This window comes from Myotis myotis, unplaced genomic scaffold (genome assembly GCF_014108235.1).
Source record: "Myotis myotis isolate mMyoMyo1 unplaced genomic scaffold, mMyoMyo1.p scaffold_m19_p_7, whole genome shotgun sequence".
Lineage (NCBI taxonomy): Eukaryota > Metazoa > Chordata > Mammalia > Chiroptera > Vespertilionidae > Myotis > Myotis myotis.
In genome coordinates, this window is record NW_023416379.1 from 55803956 (window position 1) to 55815966 (window position 12011).

Below are 12011 nucleotides of genomic sequence, written 5' to 3' on the forward strand. Positions count from 1 at the left end.
CTTGGCAGAAAAAAGGTTCCCCACCCCGGTTCTACAGTAAAGCTTAGATAACATATTCACTAAGGCCATTAAAAATGCAATGGTAGAAGGGGTATGAGCATCAGTAAGAATTCATGGTGTCTCTCTGTAGTCTCTCTCTGACTGTAAGGGAGGAAATCACAGAAATTAGTTCATTAATATTCATGGAAGGTGATAGGGCCCCAAAGTACTAAAGGCTAGGTGGGATATTTAACCATCAGAAGCCAAGATGCTGCAATTACCACTAATAACATGAAAGACTGGTTGGGTAGCCAAGGGGTCTTGACCCACAGGGAGTTATAGAGATGGTTAATATAACATGGCACCTGTAGGGGCAAAATAGACCAAAAAGTGTGCTGCTTAATTTCTACAATAAAAAAAAAAAAAAAAAAAATAGGAGAACCAAGATGGCGGCATAGGTTAACGCCGGAGTTTGCTGCTTTGAACAACTACTTCAAAAGTGAAACCAAAAAACGGAAGGGACATCACCCAGAACCACAGGAACGCTGGCTGAGTGGAAGTCCTACAACTAGGAGGAAAGAGAAACGCATACGGACACTCAGAGGAGGCGCAGTGCTGAAGTCAAATTCTGAGGTGCGGAGTGCGCGGAGCGGGCTGGCGGCGGAGGGCCCGGTTGGCGTTTTCAATCGGGAGGGAGTCGCAGACTCTGAGCTCCAGATCCGGGCGAGTCTTTAGGGACCCAGACTCAAACGGGAGAAGCGGGACTGTCTGGCTTCGGTCAGAGCGAGTGCAGCTTTCTCTCTGAGCTTTGCAGCGGGTGCTGGGACTCAGAGAGGCAGAGCCCCTGGGGACAGGACTGAGAGCCACCATAACTGCTCTCTCCGGCCCACCCTGTTGATCCTGTTCTACCCGCCCCGCCCAAGCCCTGCACACAGGCATTTGCCGGATAGCCTCAGGCAAAGGCTAGATTAGCACCTCCCTAGAGGACAGAAGTTCTCTCACTACTGACACAGCTGATTCTCATAGCCACTTGGCCTAGAGGTCAAACCCTCCCTGGAATTAGCTACAACAATCAAGATTTAACTATAAGACTGCAAACAAAGACCACTAGGAGGTGCACCAAGGAAGCATAACAAAATGCGGAGACAAAGAAACAGGACAAAATTGTCAATGGAAGATATAGAGTTCAGAACCACACTTTTAAGGTCTCTTAAGAACTGTCTAGAAGCCGCCGATAAATGTAGTGAGATCCTCAAGAAATCTAATGAGACCCTCGATCTTATATTGGGGAACCAACTAGAAATTAAGCATACACGGACTGAAATAACGAATATTATACAGACTCCCGACAGCAGACCAGAGGAGCGCAAGAATCAAGTCAATGATTTGAAATGCGAGGAAGCAAAAAACACCCAACCGGAAAAGCAAAATGAAAAAAGAATCCAAAAATGCGAGGATAGTGTAAGGAGCCTCTGGGACAGCTTCAAGCGTACCAACATCAGAATTATAGGGGTGCCAGAAGATGAGAGAGACCAAGATATTGAAAACCTATTTGAAGAAATAATGACAGAAAACTTCCCCCACCTGGTGAAAGAAATGGACTTACAGGTCCAAGAAGCGCGGAGAACCCCAAACAAAAGGAATCCAAAGAGGACCACACCAAGACACATCATCATTAAAATGCCAAGAGCAAAAGATAAAGAGAGAATCTTAAAAACAGCAAGAGAAAGAAACTCAGTTACCTACAAGGGAATACCCATACGACTGTCAGCTGATTTCTCAACAGAAACTTTGCAGGCCAGAAGGGAGTGGCAAGAAATATTCAAAGTGATGAATACCAAGAACCTACAACCAAGATTACTTTATCCAGCAAAGCTATCATTCAGAATTGAAGGTCAGATAAAGAGCTTCACAGATAAGGAAAAGCTAAAGGAGTTCATCACCACCAAACCAGGATTATATGAAATGCTGAAAGGTATCCTTTAAGAAGAGGAAGAGGAAGAAAAAGGTAAAGATACAAATTATGAACAACAAATATGCGTCTATCAACAAGTGAATCTAAGAATCAAGTGAATAAATAATCTGATGAACAGAATGAACTGTTGATTATAATAGAATCAGGGACATAGAAAGGGAATGGACTGACTATTCCTGGGGGGGAAAGGGGTGTGGGAGATGCGGGAAGAGACTGGACAAAAATCGTGCACCTATGGATGAGGACAGTGGGTGGGGAGTGAGGGCGGAGGGTGGGGCGGGAACTGGGAGGAGGGGAGTTATGGGGGGAAAAAAAGAGCAACAAATGTAATAATCTGAACAATAAAGATTTAATTAAAAAAAAAAAATAGTTACTATCCCTTGTTCAGTTTTCAGATCTCGAATCCCTTGACTTGATAGGGTCCCTAGAAGGAAGAACACTGTGACACTATGATAAATACATATTGTAATGACTTCCCCAGATATTCTCCCATGGGATCTGTGACCACATACTTGGGTGACTGGGTACACTGAAGAAGGGGGAATATCCAGAAATATCAAGGATATTGGATCCAGAGTCAGGATTGACATTGAACCCTAGAGACCTGAAGGATCATCATGGTCCCCTTGTTAGAGTGAGGGCTTACAGATACCATATAATAAATGCAGTTTATTTAGTTATGGCTAAAATATGACTTACAAGTTCTATGGCCCTACCAAAGGTCATTCCCTCAATTCCCTACCTTATAATTGGGATTAGCATGTTAGGCAGCTCAAGTAACCCCCACACTGGATCCTCAGTTTATGGAGTAGGAGTTATTATAGTGGGGAAAACCAAATGGATCTCCAGAATGCAGTACTTCATGAGTGATTTCTTTTGGAACACATTGGACTGTTTCATGAGTGTGTATGTAGGCAGATATCCCATTTATTCTTTTGAGCTGCAACAATCCTGCTCCAGACCACCCAGGAAAGACAGTCTCTATGGTCACTGCTCTGCAACTAGATTGAAACATGGGCCTTTCAGTATATTCTGAGTAGAATTCTATGACTTCAACAGAAGGTCGGGAGAGTTATCAACAGCACAATTATTGGCCAACTTATAGGAACTAGGGTGCTCCTCTAGAGCTTGGGGTACTATTGGAGCCTAACATCTGGCTCACTTATCAAGGAGGTCCTAGTCTGCCAAAGGTCACTTCAGCTGATGCAGTTCTTTACTCCAAGCTTCATACATCACTTTGCCCACAGAACTATGTCTGCCAAGTGCCAGAGAGGAGAAGGCTCTAACACAGCAGTATGGTCAGTTATAGCCCAACCTGACCAAAAACTATCTTAGGTTAGATCTTGTATTACTTCTCAAGCCACACAATTCTAATTTCACCGTCTGGAAGAAAAAACTCCTGCAATCAAAGCTACAATCAGGATCTGAGTGTACCACTTATAGTAAGCTAAGCACTATAGCATAATAAATATAAGTGATTGATTGAACCTTTAAACATCTGTACACAAGTAACAATACGTTAGTTATTCTTTTGTACCTGTTTCCACTGTCTAATTTATTTCTCCCATGTTAAAAATGCACAAATATGAGGCACCAATAGATCTAGATGCATGTTTAACCAGTGCAGAAAGGAATCAACTACACATTAGGACCAAACAATATCACCATCACATAGTCGGATCCTTCATCATTGTTCAGGGGTGTGAAGGAAGTGGGAATACTACGAGCTTTTAAATACTAACCTGGATTCTCATCCAGGCTTCACCTCTTAATAGCAGTGTGACCTGGGCAAATTACTTTCATTTAATTAAGCCTCAGTTTCATTGCCAGTAAAATGGGACAATCGGTTTAACTGAGTTTCAGCTTCTTCATTCATATCATACAGCATCTCATTTTAAGACATGATCTTTGCCATTGAATATATGGATCTAAAAGAAAAAAATACAGAAATCCAGACAATTAAATACAATCTAAACACCTTCCAGTTGCTCATAGAAGTCTTGCCCCAAGTTTCCAGGAAAACATCACAGGTATAAGAATTAGACACAGCAAAAGTCAATCCAATGTCTGGTAAAAAGAGACATTATGGACTAACAAAATCATGACTACTTAAGTTCACTTGGCTCAAAGTCAGTCACGCTCCTGGTCCCAGATGAGTGTTCATATTAGGCAGGCTCCTCCTTTTAATGTGCTTTTTTATAAGCAAACTAGAGGCCTGGTGCATGAAATTCATGTGGGGTGGTGTCCCTTAGCCTGGCCTGCACCCTCTCCAATCTGGGACATCCCTTTCGTAATCCAGGACCACTGGCTCCTAACTGCTCACCTTCCTGCCTGTTTGATCACCCCTAACCACCTCTGCCTGCTGGCCTAATGCCCCTAACTGCCCTCCCCTGCTAGCCTGATTGCCCCTAATTGCCTCTGCCTTGGCCCCTGCCACCATGGCTTTGTCTAGAAGGACGTCCAGAAGATGTCTGGTCTAATTAGCCTACTACCCATTTATTAATATAGATAAAGCCCATCAAGCCAATTCCATATGTTTCTGTCACAATATTCTGCCCTCCAGACATCTCAGCATAGTTGATCCCAAATTGAATCTTTACTACTTATTTGCTACTTGACCTCAGTTTCTCATCTATAACATTGGGTTTATGATACATATCTCACCAAATATGATAACATATTCATTCAAACACATTCCACAAATAATTATCAAACTCTTACTAGTCTCCTCAGCACTATGGTTGCAGTGATAAATAAGGAATAGTAACTATTCTTAAGGAGTCCTCAGTGAACATTCATAGCGGGGTATCTGCCATAATATACTGCTCTATAAAGAGCAGTTGATGGGATTAGAATTATGACAATCAGAAAGATGTTCATCTATATCAGCGGTTCTCAACCTGTGGGTCGCGACCCCTTTGGGAAAACATATATATAATTACATATTGTTTTGTGATTAATCACTATGTTTTAATTATGTTCAATTTGTAACAATGAAATTGGGGGTCACCACAACATGAGGAACTGTATTAAAGGTTCACGGCATTAGGAAGGCTGAGAACCATTGATCTATATGTAATCACAAGAGAAACACAATTCCTTGCTATCTTGAAAACCTATTGTCTACAAGATTCTGTGCCTATGGTCCCCATAGTCTTTATTACTCAATGTTGTTGGCATGGACGCACTCATGAAAAATATTGCAAAGTACTTAAGTTCTAGAGGACTCAAAGATAATTTATACCAACCCACATAAAAAGCTCCCACTAATATATACTTTTAATGTTGCCTATGTATATATCACTTCTTTAAATTTAATAGAAGGAATAGCATTTATTTCCCCAAGTGAGATGATACTACTCATTACCTATGCATAGTTTTAAGTTTATCAACCTAAGCTGTATTTTATAGTATTTCTTCTGGCTGAGTTTCTGCTTTTCTCATTTCACCGTAGAGTAAGTTATCAGATCTAATTTTGAAATATGAAAGCTATTATCCAAAATGCACCAATATTTCCAGGTGGATTTTATGGAAGTGTAGAACTATTTCTCAGAAGCATAAAACAGTTGTTGAAAAATGCTTTTAAGTGCCAACAAGCTGGAAGTCTTACGAGTTGAGCAGGGTCAAGCTCAGGGGAATAGAACCTGAAGTCCATTTCCCCCAGTCCCATAGTCATAATAGGTCTCATATTCAGACCTTTGACAGTCTACAGTAAAAAGGGAATATAATACATTTTATTTTGAGGGTTAAAAATTTTATTTTATTCCATGTAAACATTTAAAATATACCACATTATTTTAAGTTTATTTGGTATTTCTTCATTGTTTAATATACTGAAAGCGTCAAACTTAGCCCGGATTCTCTCAAAGAAAACCAGGAAGAGAAGAAACACCTCAGGCAGCCTTCAGTGTCTAGTACAGTGGTTCTCAACCTTCCTAATGCCACGACCCTTTAATACAGTTCCTCATGTTGTGGTGACCCCCAACTATAAAATTATTTTCGTTGCTACTTCCTAACTGTAATTTTGCTACTGCTATGAATCATAATGTAAATATCTGATATGCAGGATGTTACATTGTTACAAATTGAACATAATTAAACCATAGTGATTAATCACAAAAACAATATGTAATTATATATGTGTTTTCCGATGGTCTTAGGTGACCCCTGTAAAAGGGTCGTTCGACCCTCAAAGGGGTCGCGACCCACAGGTTGAGAACCGCTGGTCTAGTACATGTGATCTGCGCAAACATCAGTGATCAAACAACTTCTCTAGTGAGCAGACCTTTGGGAAACTCACATGACTGAAAGTCATAAGACTGATTTATGGCAAAACCCCAATTTAATGTTTTATTATTAGAAATACAGCCTCCAGCTTATGCATAGGTGATTAGTGCATTCAAACAAAGGACAGGGGAATGTTAGAAAAGCCCACTTAAGGAATCTCATCATTAGCAGAACACATTTTGCTGATTTTATATCTTTTATTTATTTAATCAGCATTTATTGAGCACCTAAAATGTTCTGGGTTATATGCCATTGCTGTTCAGAAAAAAAGAAAAGAAAAGAAAACAATTCCTTCAAGTTATGGAGCATAGTGTAATTTATACTATGTCAAATATTTTGCAAAACCGGTCTCATTTAATTATTACAAAAACAGGAAAGATTATAAGGCTCATTTTAACAAATAAGAAAATTGAGACCCAGGGAAATAAAATAACTTGCACAATTACATAGTAGTAAGTAATAGAAGTAGACATCAAATCCTGGTCTATTTTTTTTCTGCAAAACTGTAGGTCTTTCTATTACATCATGCTGTTTTTCATTTAATACATTAGTCAGCAAAACTAAGATATGTGTTCAAAATCCAGCCTACAGGCTGCTTTTTAAATAAAGTTTTATTGGAATACAGCCCTGCTCATTCACTTATATATTGTCTGTGACTGCATTCTCACTATGACAGCTGAATTGAATAGCTGCAACAGAGACCATAAGAATATGGCCTACAAAGCCAAAAAATATTTACCACCTGGCCCTTTCATAGAATAAGTTCGCTGAACTCTGATTTAAGACATGACCTTTGCTCTTGGAAATATCAATCTAAAAATGGAAGAGAGATAAGAAAACAAATAATCAAAAATATAGTTTAAAAACCTTCCTATTACACATGGCTATCTTAGTCTGGGTCCCAGGAAAATAAAACCTGAGTCAGTTTATGTGCTCATATTTTATTATGTCCAATCCCAGGGAAGCAAGAGTGAGAAGAAAAGTGAAATAAGGCAGGAAAAAGAGGAAGAAAATGCAAAGTACTAGTGCATTACCAAGATTGACCACAGTTTCTGAAGAAAATATAGCTGGTTAGCAGTCATGTGGGATATCTGCAGAGAGGCTGTTTGAACAACTGCTTCTCAGAACAGCCCTCCCCACTCAGGGGAAGCTGAGGCTATCAGAATTATTAGAGGATGAAGTAAAGCAGCAGCAGCCAGGTCTTTATAACTGCAGAACTGGTGTGAGCATCACTGTGGCTGCTCAGACTGGGAAGTAAGGCAACACCTGAGATCCAGGGGATAGAAAATCCTGTGCAAATAGGAACTGAGGTCTAGCAAACTTTATAAACTGGTCTAGTATAGTCTCCCTCTTGCTCCCCTTAGATCTGCTCTTACCCTTTTACAATAGCTAAATCTCATGCAAGAGCAAGATGTCCTCATTTCCTGCCTGAGAGAATAGTTACAAGTTTCATGCTTGAAAATAATGGCCAGTTGAAATCTCTTAAAAGGATTTCAATAGGATTATCAGGTATATAATCACTGATGCTGCAGTACTAGCTCTTGGAGCCATAGTTAATAGTTATCTTCATCATCTACCTCATTATAGACTTCCCATCACTCTTGGCTAGTATTGTACCAACTTAGAATTAGGCAGATATTATTCCTAAGGGGTCTGTGCCCTAAACTGTATTGTAGTGGTTCAAGAAATTGCACACTTACACTTACCATTGGCCAAAAAAGCACCAATACATAATCCAGTGACTTCCTTGGGTATCAGACATTATTATTCTATACGCTCAATTTTGTTGTTCCAACCCAGGCTCCTCATGGTAATTGTGGTTCATTATTCCAAGCTTTGTTGGTTCACTGTTATGCCTAATAGAAAATAGCCAAGTGGTAATCACAACTCCCAGTTCAGTAAATCTTTGTCACCTGGAGGAAGTACCCCACCATCTATGACCAAGGAACTGTAACTCTACAAAGCCTAAGATTGCAGGAAGGGGAACTAAAAATTCCATAAATGAATGAATGGGAGTGATGCCAAATAGGATCAAACTTATTTCCAGCCTATGTTAGTTTGGATCATCCAAGAAATATCCCCCTCCAAAATGGGATTATTTATACGTTATTTATTGGGGGAAGTGTCTGTGATGGATAGAGGGAAAAGGAACAAGAATAGGCAGTGAGATAGCACAGTGCAGGTCTGATATCTATGTGAGGAAATAGGGAAGGCATAGTGCTATCCTTGCTACATAATGAAAATTGCTTCAAATTCTTCCTACTATAGGAGATCAGAGGAAAGAATTCCCCAAGTGAGTAGCTGCACACCATGTGTCAGAGTCATACTGATGCCATAACAGGTAAGAGTGAAGCTACTCATGCCTCCTTTACCACCACCACACCTGCACCTTACATTTACAGACCACATTCATCAACTGTGATCCATATGCTTTGTGCAGAAGTCTGGTTAGTAAACTGAATGGAGATACGATAGAGACCACGTTGCAATTTTTAAAATTGTGCGATAGTGGTGCTAATTTCCTCAATACCTCTTAGGATGTTGTATTATTCCTGATATGCATATCCCTGCCGAAGAGAATGGGGTGGAGGAGGTAGTTATGGGGCTTTCAATTGGCCCTTCTGTATGAGAATTCTATGAGCTGTTAAGTATATATCTGAAGTATAACTACAAGATGAATCTGTGAACCCACAGGACTCATGATGAAAACAAAAACCTGGGCTAAAGGTCTTATATTATCTGACTTTCATAAATCCCCACTCTAACCAGGGGACTAGCATGGTATTGCAGATCTCCTAGTATCAGTGTCAGCTCAGCGCTGATATCTTACAGCACTCAAAGAGTCTGGGTATTCCATGGAGCACAATTACCTTGAACAGAGGGCCATTGAGGAAAAAAATCTGTATTCATGTATGTACTTGAAATGGCTTTTCAGGTTCATTTTCAAGAGGACTGGCCTCTTTTTTAGACTCTAGCTTTGTGAACTATCCCATATCTAGAAACAGGGTTAAGTACCATGATTTTTCTATTGTTGAAATTGATAGCTGCCTTCTGCTTGCTGAGTACCCATTGTTTTCATTATACAAATCAAGCAACACCCAAGTCTACTTCCCCTCTATCTTAGCCTTAAGAAATCTATAACCTATTAGCCATCACCAGTCAAGATTCACTGCTCTTGTCTTGCTGTCCATTACAGTATGTCCCCCTTACTTCTGATGATTAATACTGACATCAACCTCTGTTATTATAAAATCCTACCATCCCCACTGATATTGGGCATGCAAGTTCCATGGCATAATTTCTCATTGTCCACTAGGGCCTTCAGAGGACAGCCACAGCCTTACTCATGTAGAGAAGGGATTATTCTGTGTTGCTTCTCAGGGAACATAGTCAGGGGACCCAAATAGTAAATCCATTCTAAGATTTTCATCACATTAAGCCTTCTGAACTTTTCTTCAATCCTCTGCCAAGAAAGCTCCAGTATCAATACCTCATTTACTACAGGCCATTGCCATGCCCAAGCTTTAAGGAGCCATTTCAGAGAATTATTAAGACCAGCTACAGACATACTTGCCATAACACTGAATCCTGAGTCATGTGAGAACCCCACCATGACAGTGAATTCTCTCTTACCACCTACACGCTGCACCTTTGTCTAGTTAGCCCCCTCAGTATCCTAGTATATTCCCATATTCTTTTGGTATGTGTGTACGTTGGTTCTACAATTTTTTTGGTAACCGCCTCTTCCTGAAGCAGTCTTGTACGTCCCGACTCAGGCTGTGCTGCAATCTGACCCAAGTTCCTGTCTGAAGGCAATATAATATGGTGCCAAGCATTATATTTTGAGGTACCTCCTTAAGGTGAGGTCATTGCATACTCTCCATGTAAGGGCAGGCTCCTGGTCTCTAGCAAGGAGTAAAATATTTATATTCCTTGCTTCTGAAGGTCAGGGGATTCAGAGAAACTAGGGGTTAATGGTTCTTAGGCTCATTCACACAAATGTTCTTATCCCAGTTCTCAGGATTCCAACTCTCCCTATCAGAGCTCTGATTTAGAGATATGAGAACTATCTAGGCTGCACATACAGTTTTCTTTGCAGACTTGCCACCATTATATTCAGATCAAAGGCCTGAATTTTAGCCTAGTCAGTCCTGCAGCTGCAGGAGATGAAAGTTTCTCTAAAGCTGCCATAAGGTCCCCTGGCTCTCACAGCATGACATAGGTTAAAAGTTGGCTTTAGCCTATAATTTTTTTTTTGCAAGGCTTCTGATGATGTCAAAAGCAGCCACCCAACATCACAATCCTTATAATTACCATTGTTCCCATAATGTTAGAGTACAGGAGCCACAACGTTCTAATGCTATGTCCTCCACCTGCACTGTTCAGCCCAGTTAACGAGAGGTGAAAGCTTTAGTAATTGTAGTACCACAGCATGCCAGGAGTTGTGACCACGACACTTCTCATACCAGCTGCTTTATCCTGTGTTTTCTACAGCTTTTTGACTCAAAATCTGGCCCGTGGGCCAGCAGCATTGGCATCACTGGGGAGCAGAATCTGCATTTAATTTACTACCTCAGGTAATTCTTATGAATATTGACTTGTGAGGAGTTTTGTTGCTCTGGAAGAACACAGATCCTGAAGCTGAGCTAATATGCTGCTACTTTGTTGGAGAGTACAATCCCAATGAAACAACAAAAAGGGGCAGAGGAAACAGACAGAGAACAAATGAAAGCAAACACAAGAAGGTGTATTGCCAATTCATTACAACTTCAGAACCTCCAGAGGCGTTAATCTCTCTTTGTTTACAATAAAAGAAGGCATACTTGTAACCCTTCCAACAGTATTAGCTGTTACATGGCACCCAAACCAAGCTCTGAGACCAGTTTCTGTCCCTAAAAATAAGTTAGAAGACATAGTAAATGTTTGCCTAATCCAAGTTGTAAGCACTAGTTTACCTGCTGGTTTACTTAACTTTTCAACCTTAAAAAGCCTAGGTTTTGGACTTAGCATTCTGAGTCCTGATCCCTCTTTTTCTGAATTCTTGTGAATCCTTTCCTCCTCTGCCTGGCTATCTCACCTGCTGCCCTATCTGACCAAATATAACTGCCGGTCCTGGATGAATGACTGATTCTGATTGTTTTATCCTTACCAGGAATCCCTCCAACTGTCATCGACCCCCCTCAATTACAAAGGGGTTGACTCTACCTTCCTCAAACAATAGTTTTTAAAATATAAAAGAAGTAATGAGGACAGATGACAAAATTCTACTAAGCAAAGCAATAGTTAGAATCTACTATCATTAAAAAAATTCCCTATTATTAATTTCTAGTTTAATTCTGTATGGTCTAAGAACATACTTTGTCTAATTTCAACTTTGTTCAATTTGTTAAAAGTTTGATCTATGGTCCAGAACACAGCAAATCTTGGTGAATATTCTTAGTGTAATTGACTATATGTTTTTTGTTCATGTTGATGGAGTGTTTTATAAAAGACAATTAGGTCAAGCTAGTTTTCAGTATTGTTCAGATCGTCTATATTCTTACTAATTTTCTATCAACTTGTTATATTAATTACTGGAAAAGAAATGTTAAATCTTCTACTATAATTGTAAATTTATTGATTTCTACTTTCAGTTACATCAGTTTTTGTTTTATAGATTTTAAAACTGTTATATACATAAACATTTATCACAATTATGTCCTCTTAATAAATTGACCTTTTTAAAAGTATTCCTCTTTATCACTGGTGATATTACTTGTTTTTAAAGCTA